Source organism: Zeus faber (genome assembly GCF_960531495.2).
Source record: "Zeus faber genome assembly, chromosome: 13".
Lineage (NCBI taxonomy): Eukaryota > Metazoa > Chordata > Actinopteri > Zeiformes > Zeidae > Zeus > Zeus faber.
In genome coordinates this window covers 20,810,359-20,823,394 of record NC_137198.1, presented here as the reverse complement: position 1 = coordinate 20,823,394, position 13,036 = coordinate 20,810,359, and positions in this window count along the sequence as shown.

The following is a 13,036-nucleotide window of genomic DNA, read 5'->3' as shown; positions in this document are numbered from 1 at the left end:
GACGGAGACCTGGTTGAACCCACTGGTGCCGGATCAAGCCATACATCCAGCCGAGTCCTTCTCCGTGTTCCGCGGCGACAGAACGGGGGAGTCGGGGAAATACAAAGGTGGAGGCGTCTGCCTAATGGTAAACAACCGCTGGTGTAACGCCAACAACACCAAATTCCTCTCCCACTCCTGCAGCTGACCATCCTATGCCGTCCATTTTATCTCCCCCAGGAATTTAGCACAGTCATTATTACAGCCGTTTATATCCCAACACATCACGTGTGCCACCAGGGGAGATAGAACTTTGGACCATTGTTATACACCATACAAGAACAGATACAAGACCGTCTCGCTCCCTGCTTTTGGGAAATCAGATCACACCACGATCTCGCTGGTTCCTGTTTACCGGCCTCTGATCGCACGAGAACTGGTGGTGACGAGGGATGTGAAGCGGTGGACAGACCAATCGGAGGCTGCGCTTCAGGACGCTCTGACTGACATAGCCTGGGACATGTTCCAATCCAGTTCAAGTGACGTCAGTGAGTTTACGGAGGTTGTAGTAAGTTTTGTAACTACGCTAGCAGACAACGTTCCCACGGTGAAAGTTCGGATATTCCAAACCAGAAACCATGGGTTGATAAATCCATCCGCTGCGCTCTGAATGCTCGCACGGCCGCTTACAACGACGGTCTTGTATCTGGTAATATGGACTTTTTTGAAGAATTCAATTACAAAGCGGCGTCGTACAATCTGCGGAGGGCGGTGGGGGACGCTAAACGGATGTACAGGGAGACCGTGGAGCTACAGATGGAGCGGGGGGACACAAGACGCTTGTGGCAGGGGCTGCGGACTATTACGAATTACAACAGCAGCTCCTCCCCAGCCACGAGTGTGGACGCCTCCCTAGCCGACCAACTGAACTCCTTTTATGCGTGGTTCGAGTCTGGCAACAGCACCGCTAGCTCGCCGGCTAATTGGAGTTACACCGCTGGGGATGAGCGCGCACTCTCAGTGTCCGTGCACAAGGTCAGGAGGGCTCTGATGCGGGAGAACATCAAGAAAGCTGCGGGTCCAGATGGCATATCTGGGCGTGTACTGAAGACCTGTGCTAACCAGCTAGCTCCGGTGTACACCACAATATTCAACAACTCCCTGGCTGAATCAGTGGTCCCGTCCTGCTTCAAGAGGTCCACCGTCACTCCTGTCCCGAAGATCACCTCTCCTGCCTGCCTGAATGACTACCGTCCGGTTGCCCTCACCTTGGTGGTCATGAAGTGTTTCGAGAGGTTGATTAAGGATCATATCTGCGCCTCCCTCCCCCGCACCTTGGACCCGTTGCAGTTTGCGTACCGGCAGAACAGATCCACGGATGACGCGGTCTCCCAGGTACTGCACACCACGCTCATGCACCTGGATGGCCAGAAGGGGGCCTATGTAAGAATGCTGTTCATTGATCACAGTGCAGCTTCAACACCATAATCCCCACCAGACTGGCTGTCAAACTGAAGGAGCTTGGACTGAATGCTCCGCTGTGTTCCTGGATCCTGGACTTCCTCACAGCCCGCCCCCAGGTTGTCAGGGTGGGGAAGCACATGTCAAGCTCCCTCACCCTGAATACAGGATCCCCCCAGGGTTGCGTCCTCAGCCCCCTACTGTACTCCCTGTACACACATGACTGTGTGGCCAGGTCCAGCTCCAACACCATCATCAAGTTTGCTGACGACAGCGTTGTCGTGGGCCTGATCACCGACTGCGACGAGAAGGCCTACTGCGAGGAGGTGGCTGACCTGTCACTCTGGTGCCAGGACAACAGCCTCCACCTGAACGTCAGCAAAACTAAGGAGCTGATTGTGGACTTTAGGCGAGGATCACAATCGAGGACGCACTCGCCCTTGGTGATAAATGGGACTTCTGTCGACAGGGTGAGCAGCTTCAAGTACCTGAGAGTCCACATCACAGAGGACTTAACATGGACTATACATACAGACACTCTGGTGAGAAAGGCGAGGCAGCGTCTTTACCACCTCAGGCAGCTTCCGGGTCTCGGTGAGGATCCTCAAGTCCTTCTACTCTGGAGCAGTGGAGAGCATCCTGACAGGCAACATTACTGCCTGGTTTGGGAGCTGTACTGCTCAGGACAGGCGGGCCCTGAAGGGGGTGGTGCGTTCAGCTGAACGTACCACTGGAACTACTCTCCCCCCTTTGCAGGAGTTATACACCAGGAGTCGTAGGAGCAGAGCCCGAAAGATCATGAAGGATCCTCATCACCCCAACAACGGACTATTCCAGCTGCTGCGGTCAGGCAAGTGCCTCCGCAGTCACACAGCGAGAACAGAGAGACTAAGACGAAAACCATTAGAACTGTCAATGCTGACCTCACCAGGGGTCCTCACTGAGCCACACGCATAGGCTCCACTACCTCACTGTACTATATGTAGCATACTGTACCGCATACTGTGTCACTGTTCAGGGTTGTTCGTGATGCCGTATTACTGCGCCGTACTGTTGTATACTGTGCTGTGTTATCCCAAGCACTACCTCACTTTATTCACATGCCACTTTAATTCACATGCCACTTTAATGCACATATCTGTATATACATAATTGCCTATTCCATATACATAAGCATATTCCCTCTATCTATTCCATTTTATTTCATTCTATTTTATTGTATTTTATTTTATTCTATATATTTTTATTTTTAGTCTAGAAGTATTCGACTTACTGTGTTACATTTTAGGAGTCAGTTAGTTGGTCTATTAGAAATAAATTTTTCCGAGGACATATTGTGTCCGGATGCGTTGCATTACATTTCACTGCATATGTATGAAAGTATGTATATGTATGTGATGAATAAACCTCTTGAATCTTGAATCTTGAATCTTGATCACCCTCTCAGGGGGTTAGTTTGCCAATAATATTTGGCTGGCTGCATAATACCCCCTTATTCCATAACTTTATTAATTTGCATGCAAGGGAAGTGCAGGAACATTTGTGTCAAAATAAATTGAATATAAATTTAGGATAGAGTTATATAGTTATTATTTCTCCAACTGTTAAACAACTACCAATGTGAGTACAAGCTCGTGGCTGGTCCCTACTCAATTTGTGCTAAGTCACTAAATAAAACCTAACCCAAGGCAGTGGATTTGAACACCTCTGGGAAATTTTTAAAGAAAAACGGAACATCACGTATTTGAGAAAATCAGATGGTGCAAAAGCATCTTTCAGCGTGAGACAAAGAACAGCCGATTTGCATACAACTGGCATCGAGCTCTCGCAATTGGAACATGATGAATCTGAATCTGAGAGAAAAACATCCTTACCACCCTCACATTTAGGTTCCATTCATAGAATTCCATAGAACATAAATGTTTACATGGCATTCTCATATCGCCAGTATTTCTCTACTCAAGGCCTCAAGGCTGTGGAAGAGTTATGGTGGTGCATTAGAATAGCTATATAGCTTCAGTGTCAGTGGAAAAGTAGATAGGATCCAAAATAAAGACATGGTGCCAGTGTGAGAGCAAGGGCTGAAGTGGCAGGGCATAAATGTACGTTTAAACGTGTGTGTGTGTGTGTGTGTGTGTGTGTGTGTGTGTGTGTGTGTGTGTGTGTGTGTGTGTGTGTGTGTGTGTGTGTGTGTTCATGAATCTTGTAAACCGTCTAGTGGGTCCCTATGTGTTTTCTGCAATTAACCTTTGACGCCGTTCTGTGTCTTGCTTGTCTTCCCTCTCTCACCAGGCCTCTTATCTGCCGTGTCTATCTACCTTCTACTTTCCTTTCCTATCTGTCAGTCGGCCTCTAGTCCTGAGTAAACTACCCAACAGAGGTCAAAGAGGGCGAGATTAAGGAGCGGAGGAGTGGGCGGGGGGCGTCATATGAGAGACAGCATTAGAGAGAGAGTGAGAGCATTACGAATAGAACAAGGTTGAGGATTAGATAACTGAGTGACGGCAGGGGAAGGACGAAGCGATAGAGCATCAACAAATGTGAAGAAACAGGAAAAAGATAGAGAGTCGGCCCTGAGGAAAAACTAGGGGGAGATAAAGAGTGAAAACGGATAGACAGAGAGAGAGTCGGAGAGACAGAGAGTCAAATTAAAGGGATTAGGCGGCTCATTCCCTCATAATTCCCTTATCAGCTCCGCCCACGGTGGACTGGGTTACCGCTGCAATGTTTACACAACCTCATATGCTGTTGATGCCAAAACAGCCGTCGCCCACATTATACTAAATCCCCCCTATTTACCTGGCATAATCCCTAGCAGACAAATACTCCGCAGAGTTCGAACCTGGGCACCTGGAACCATAGCCAGTTCTTCACAGTGGGTCACAGGCCAGTCGTTGGGGACAGCTGGGAAAGGGCTCTGTAGGAAAGGCGACAGGGGCCCATTTGGGGAAACAGTAGGTACAGTACAGGTAGTGCTTATGTGTTCAACAGCATTGGTTACTTCAAAAAGTTAGTTGGTTAACTTGTAAGATAAGAAGTTGAGCACTCTGGAGTCCTGAAGAGATTACATTACATTTAGCAGATGCTTTTCTCCAAAGCAACTTACAATCATTCAAACGCCAATGGACACAGCCATCAGGAGCAATTAGGAGTTAAGTGTCTTGCTCAAGGACACTACAGCATGCTAGCAGCAGGAGCCTGGGATTGAACCAGCAACCTTTAGATTACTAAAGGTTGTTAGATTACTGCTACCATTCCCATTACTGTTTTTGTAACTGTTTGTTTAGACGTCTTTTTTGAAGCATATTTAGTTTAGTAAAGCTGTAGTGTAAAGCTCGGGTCACACCGCCAGCGACAGGTCTGCAGCGTGAAGCTGAGCAGCTCTCATCTCGTCACCGTACAGTCACATCGACGGCGACCGGGCTTCTGCGCACCTGCCGTTTGTTGGCGTATCGGCTCAAAATTGACTGGCTGTTGTGGGTGCACCAAACATTTCAAACCTCTCTCCTTTTCTATATTTAATATACATTATATAGATAGATGGGGCTGTGTCTACTTATTTTTTTCATTAAAATGGTATTGTTTGTTTACTTGGCAAAATAAATAACCTATTGAATTGCCTTTTTATCAATAGTTTAAGTGACCTTTTTCATGAATAAAATCGGAACAACGCAGTGGTCTGAGCGTCAATTCTCCAAGGACCAGCGCCATTGAGATCATATCTTCCCTCCTATTGGCTGTCGTTCGGTGCTCTGCACTGCTTATTTGCATTAAGTTGAAACCTGCCCAACTTTCCTTGTCGCTGTGAAGCTGTCAGCTCGTCATTAAATGTTGCTTTGCCCCTTGCAGCTGGATGAAGAGGAGCTCCGTTTGAAATGCATTGCAGCCTGTCCCTTTGCAGCGCCCCGTCTCCGGCGGTGTGACTGTACCTTAAGTAGCAATAGAAAAGAACTGGTCCTCCACTTGACTGTAGCCAATATATCTTTTCTCTTTTTCCAGCAACCTATGTTAAATGACCACAGTCTCCTGGGAACACAACTACAATACGCCTTGCTTACAACAGTGAAAGACAGGGATATCTATATGAAAAGTCTGATTGTAGAACCCCAGATGGCATCAAATTGAAATAATGTAGCAAACTGGCCATGCCTCAGCTAATGGCTCTATTTGCACAGCTAAAACAGAAGGGAGTCTCCTTATTGCAAGCCTGGAACCAAACACAAAAATTGGATTAATCCCTACTTCCAAGAGTCTTCATATATGCAGTGCGGCGTGGCGCAGCCTGAATAGCAGCTTTCACAATCTCCATGGCAGCATTCACAATTTCCTCTGGCATCTTTTTTTTTCTGGCAAGTGCAACACTATCAGAGAGGAATGACAAAAGTGGTAGAAGGTTGTGTAAAGCAAACCCTAGACATAAAGAGCAGATTCAGGCCATCAAGGGTTATTTTCATTGCGGGAGCTATTTATGATTTGCTGCCAAAACTCCAAGACCTCCACCCTCAACTACATAAGGACTCCCTGGGTCCGTGTCCTCCAGGCTCCGACCCAGCAAAGCTTTAATACACACTGACAGTTTGCGTCATTTTGCTATGCCAGGGTTGATGTGTTTGGCTGCCCAACTGGTTGTCCCTGCCACAGCAGTCACACAGAGGGAGTGAGGAAAAATCAACATTTTTTGATCCATTTTGAAATAATCAGCGCCTGCACACTGAGATCGGATGCCTGCTACTGTAGTCTAACTGTGAGTGTTCTTTTTTCCACAGGAAGATATGGAGAATTATACATGAAAAAGGAATGAAACTGAGCTATACTGCATAAGACTAGCTTCGGGATACAGAAGTCCAATAGAGGGGTATATATTATATATATATACATATATATATATATATATATATATATATATATATATATATATATATATATATATATATATATATATATAATGCTGTCCTCAAGATTATTTTGGTACACACAATCATGCTATCCAATGCCATAAACATCTACAAAACTGTGAGACAGACTGCAATTACTTAACTTACCTACTGAGGTGTGTGGGTGCGAGTGTGTTTGTTTTGTTTTGTGAGACTAATTGGCAACCAGCAGGCTGTTGAAGCCAATCTAGAAGTGTTTTAAATTGCAGTTCAGCTAGATGTCTGGCTCCATAATATCTATAATATAGTTTGCTTGGTGTTTTGGCTGTGATTTTGAAAATGATTGTCCCATAAAGAGGACATTAGGGCCTAAACAGAGGTATAATGACTGGTCAGTTATTCAGGTTCAAGCAAGGTGGCCGTGTATATTACTCTACCTCCTCACCCCAGTACACCAGAACTCTGTCTTGCAGAGAGCACAACATTTCAAAGTTTTGCTCCAATTCTACAGCTAGCATGAGCCCAAACATGAGGCTTCAAATCCCACCACAAACAAATTGGCCAACAGACGGAAATCATGGCAGCTGGTCACCTGGCACCAGAGACCCGTAGCAGTCTAGTTGGGTCATGTAGCATTCACACCCTTTGGAATATGCAAAGGATTGATGCTACTACTACAAAACGTCCCAGTCCTCGAGGTGATGTTTTGGTTGTTAAATCCATTGCAAACGTTTTCATTTGCACAATTAATAGCTTACATTTACAAATGATGAGTAAAGAACATGTGAAAACAAATGATGGTGCATGTGTGAATATGACATTGAATTAAAATCTTCTACCCTGTAAAGATATGCCCAGTATTTCCAGTTGGCTATAGAAAAATATGCTTTTAGAAAGTAAATGAAATTCCTTGTCATATACTGTACCAATGGATGTTAAGTTGAATAATAGTTTCCATGGGGAATGTGGCAATTACATTAACTCCAGTGAGTGGTGAATGTAACATTTGATATATGGAGCCAGTATATCAATTTTGAGCGGCAAGCTGATTACAACTACTTTATGGGTGCGCATATATTCTATTTTAATAGGCACTTATCAGTAGCAGTTATTCAGCTATGGCATAATTTAAAGCAGTGATGGAGTAAAAAGGAAACGCTGTTGTTCAGCGGAGGACACATGGTCATGGACAGCTGTCAATTCTCAGGTCCCTTGAATGAATCCTGTGCTTCCAAGAAAAGTCATGCTGCCGAGATATAGGTACGGTGTGAATACCAATTATTAAATGCTACGGGAGCCATGAGAAGAGTAGGGCAGAGCCGGGGACACAGAGAGATAAAGATTACTGCGATTACAATATTAATTGTGTCACAGTGTAGGCTCCTTATCGCCCATTACTGCTGGAGAACTGTCTTGCAACTTTAAACGAGCGCAAGACAAAGAGAGCCTGGCAAAGGGGAAAATTCAAACTTTGAGACAAAGATTTGAAAGAATAAAGGAGGAGAGAGTAAAGGTGGGTGGGTAAAAGAATGTGATTTGGAACTAATTTGGAACTAACTTGGTGTTATCGTTTTTGGTCTTTTAACATCGGACATAGGGAGTTAAAGCTGTAAATCTCTGCAACCTAGCTCCAACAAAGAATAAAGGAGAAGAAGCTTTAATTGTCACGCAACGCACCACAAAACATACATAGGATGGTGGCGTGTGAAATGAGGCCGCTGCATTTGACCCATCCTGGCTCGTCCTTCCTCTGGGGGGCAGCCAGGAACAGTGGGCAGCATTCATTGACAGGCCTGGGGACCTTGTAACAAGTGTCCATCGCTGGTCAGACGATGATGTGTGCATGTTTTTGGTGGGGGTCCTTACCGATGGTAGGTGGAGGAAACCTCATGTGAGCACAGGGAGAACATGCAAATTCCACACTTCCGCTCCTATTTGGGAGATACCCCGCCGTAGCATGGACCAACAGCGCCCCAGGCGGGAATCAAACCCAGGACCTTCTTGCTGTGAGGCAGCAGTGCAATGCAATGCAACATCTAGAGTAAAACTCTGCCAGTTTTCCCATGGCACAGTTAGATCCTGTATGACAATTAACTTGGATAATTCTGACACAATGACGATGTCAGATCTAAGGCTAGTCTTCGCAACATATTAGGGGGCTTGAGTTGACTAGCTAAGTCTGCCATCAACCGTCAGTACTGTGAATAGTTACAAAGCCTCCTCAAGCCCCATTGCAGTTTTAGAGTCATCTTCTGGGGTAGACTCTCCTCTCCAGGTCTGTGATGATGGAGATAAGGAGAAGAAAGAAGTGATCCTCAACAGAATATCATCTTGATAAAGTTATGCCTTGAATTGGCAAGTGTATGCAGTCACTGTATACAGTCACTGTATGCAGTCACTGTCCAAGCCGTTTCCTCTTTCCTTGTCCCCACCGACCCTGCCCTGTCCGGGCTCGTCCTGTCCGGCAGTCCCACCTTCCAGAACCCCTCCGCCTGATCCAGCCCTGGATCAGTCATGATTTTTAATCTTTTTTTTCTTCCTCTTTTGAAACTTACTAATGGCAATCAATCTAATATGAGTCACCATTGGTGGCTGCATTTGTAATTGTGATTTACTTACTTCAAAGTGAAACACTTTTTTCATGCTGTATTTTTGATATTCTATTTTTTATTATATTATTTACCATGTGTAATGTATCATTCTGAATAGGAACAGGAAGCAGAGAGGAAAGCTTGAAGCACCATGGAGGGGTTTTTATATTGCCGGAAAAGAGGAAGCCCAATGACAGGTTCCTTTTTTCTCTTCTAATTTATGTACTGTTGGTTTGAGTGGAAAATACTAAGTACAATGCTTTCTGTGCCCTATGAGTTTAGCAAACTGAGCATTTGCCAGCTCCTTAGTGATGAAAACAACTGTATTGATCACCTGTTGAGTGCAAGAAAGAAATTAAAATCTGTCCTGCAGTCTGGGACTTATCCAAGCAGTGAAGGGAATTTACCATTATCCAAGAAGCAGCACCCCTTTATCATTTACCAAGAACCAAACAACAGTTTCAACAATGGAAGAAAATTATTTAATAATGAAACAAGGACAAACTGGGACCTCTGGGGTTGGACTTTCATCCTATGGAGCATCTCTTAAAGAGCTTTTTTGTTGTGATGGGAGAAAAAGGCCTCCAGCAAGTTACTTTCATTCTTTCCAGATAGGCAGCCATTTTGAGCGGATTTGAAAAATTCCCACTGGGGAAGCCAGGCTCTGGCCAAGTAGCCCATTGCATCAATTTAACGCACAGTACAGTCCTTCTCACTAAATTATTGAATCACAAAAATAATGATCTTCTGTTTAAAGTATTTATTGTTGTGGAATGCAAGGTGTAAAACAACCACATTCACAATGAATTATGCCAATCGCTATTATTTCCTCATTAGCTTAGTCCTCAGAGATTATTTTCAGTTTGCGAGTCAAAACATTCTCTCACTCTCCCCACTCACTAAAACAAAACTCAAGGAGCTTGTTTCGGCACATTACTCTTTGTCGTGACCAAGAAGGTCCAGACCTGAGCCAGTAAAAAGTCTGGATGACTGGATGACTGAATGACGCATCAATCAGTTCTGGTCTCAAAAACATGAAAGAAAAACACTCAGCGTCTGATGCGAAGGGTTTATTGTGTATCTGAGAGTCAAGTACAGCAATTTACAGTTAGTGGGGCTCCAGAGCCCGACTTCTGAACCATACTTTTGGTCCTCCTTATATACTCAAGATGTGCCCTCCTCCTAGTTCATGCCCTGCCATTTTCAGAGCAAGGAACCAATCACAGTCTTGATTCTAGGGAGGTTTTTTTTCTAGCCTGGGCATATTTCTGCAGGAGACTAAGTTCTTCTAATCTTTACTTGACTCCAGTATTTTTGGGATTTCTTAGCATACACTTTTTTAAGGTTTTTTTTAATAGTGCATACAACTTGAATATTTAGTTATGGATTTGTGACTTGGGTTTCTTGTCATGTGGTGGTTAATCATCACCCCTCAACACCTTTTATTCATGAATCGATGTTTGGGTTTCTGTCATTGGAGCCACAGAACACAGAAGCATTCACTGAGTCGCGAACAAAATAAAAAAAAACCATTTTAAACGTTTGTTGGCTTCTAATGAATCATTTGTAAGTCGTGCATTGGTAATGGACAGGATTGGAAGGCACTCGTACTGTATAGAGTTGAGGAGAGAAGTGGTGAGGTGAGAGAAACACACAGAGAGAGAGAAAGAGAAGGAGGAAAGGGGGGGGAAAGAGAAAGCTTAACTTATGAGATAGCTGAAGAGATTAATACACCAGTTTGGTGTTTTGAAGAGCGAAGAGATTCTCTTTGAGTTCTGAAAGATCAGAAGTAAGATAAGATGTGAAGGGGTAAGATAAAAGCTGTGGGCAGAAGTGTTCTCACCCCTGTCACCTCCCCGGGATCATGAACTTATAGTTTATGTCCATTTTACCAGCAAACTGCACTTTAATTTTACCCCTATGGGAGAAATTTACTAGTACATTTAAAAGAAATATAAGGTGTGTGAATGCAACCATCCCCTCATAAAATGTGGCCTGGACTAGTGTCGGGAGGTTTGTTGTTGTAACTGATGTCAAAGAATGCAGACAAATGGCTTCTTTGCACTATTGACCGTATAGGAGGAAGGAAGGGATCCTAATTGAGTAAACAGATTTACATTCTCGACCAACAGAAAGAGGTTAAAAGGAGGAGTCCATGAGCGGCTCGGCAGTTCTTTGCCAAACCAACTCAGATTCTGTTGTCACTTCTTGCAAGTGATAATAAAGTCTTATATCTTCAGACCTCGACTCTCTCGAACTTCTCTTCTTCAGTTTAATTGTTAGAAGCAGTTTTTTCCACTACACCCCCACTCAATAACATCTGTTAACCCAACAAACTATTGCTTAAAGTCTCTATCTATCTATCTATCTATCTCAGTTTTTCCCTCTGTGATGCCTAGTGTGCTGTGAGAGCTCACAGGTGTGTTGTGAAAATTGTTATGGAAATTAGCAGTTATGTCGCAAGATTTCAAGGCTGCACTAATTCCTCGAATTCATCGGTTCCATCCATTCATCGGTTGATTTTTTAATTTCACAAGATGCATATACTTCTCCTCCTTCACTTCCCCTCCTTAGTTTTTCTCTCCAGCCCCCACTACAACACATTAGCCTGTTCAAAGGCGCTGTCAGCCGCATTAAAGTTAAATCACTGTGCGCCACGACCTAATGTGGCTTTGAAAAATTAATTCTCGCCAGTCGCTAATCAGAGGAACTAATGGAGCCGTCTCATTCGCTATTGCATCCAAAGCACATTCCGTTAACAGAAAAGCAATTGGGTTTTTTGGGGGGGGGTTAAATTGTTTCCCATTTCATACATCAAACCAGAAAATCTTCTAACGGCATAAAATATATACATTTTCTTTGTCATCATACCTAACGGGAGCAGCCGAAAGAAAAAGAAGAAGAAGACTAAGAAGATTATACCTCCAGTAATTACAGTACATATTTATGTTTATGTAATTACATAAAGACATTAAGGGATTTACACTGTACAAACAGATTAGCGGGAGAAAAAATATATAATAAAAGTTTACCGAGTGTTTGTGTTTACTGTCAACAATTTGTGCAAGTTATGTTATTTTTGTGTGAAAAATCACAGTAGTTTGTATATTTCACTGTTTGAGAAGGTCAAGGAGTGGTAAACAGGATTATACTGTACTATTCAGAAGTTATCTTCAAAAAATAACAGTAGATTAAACACATCAGAGTGCCAAGCAGCATGGAAATATACAGTATATATAGTATATATGGCGAATATGCAGAGGTATTTAATTATGTTCTGTTGTATTCTGTCAGATATATTATTCCATTTCTGGATTCTCTTTATTGAAATGAAGTAGTATTACAATTACAATTTGAATGGTTCGACAGGGTCAACTGAATTAAATGTCAAACGGTCCAGCTTAAAGTCTGCTGTGATTGTAAACAGCCCCATACTAAATTTGGTTCCTTATCCACCCAGTCGCCAGTTGTAGGGCATGCCTCCAAAAATTGGGTCAGAAATCCCATGACACCCATGAAGCGCCATGGCTTAGATACAACTGCTCCCACTCTACTCCTGCACCTCTCCTTGTCCTTATGCTTCTCTCTTCTAAAAGAGTCACATAAGAATTTTGATTTCTGTTTGCAGTCTCCTACACCTACCCACACCTACTACTACACCAACAAAGAATTCAGAAATTAAACATTGCTCTTCCTTCCCACTACATTACATAGATAGGAGGATTCGAACCTCACGAATATATTTTTTTCCTGCATCATTTGAAAGAGGAGAATCATTGCTTCCAAACAAGGTGTCACTTGTGTAAATCAGCAATATTTTTAAAGCTATGACTTGTTAATGACAAGGGTGGGCCAAAGTGAGTTTCTGAGATAATCACCGTGAAAGTTTCTCCGAGACTTGGCTTTATTCACCAAGCTCCCAGAATGCAAATGGGGTAGCCAAAGCCACATGGCTACTTAACATACTGCGGACTGGGCCAATCCACGGTTTAACATTTTTCGACCATTTATAAATCAAACTCGGTTTTGAAAAATGTTGAGAGAACGAAAACACAAAGGAACACGAATCTGGAAAAATCAAATTTTCCTTCAAGAAAGGTTTTTTCAACTTATTTGGCTGCTCCTGGCGAT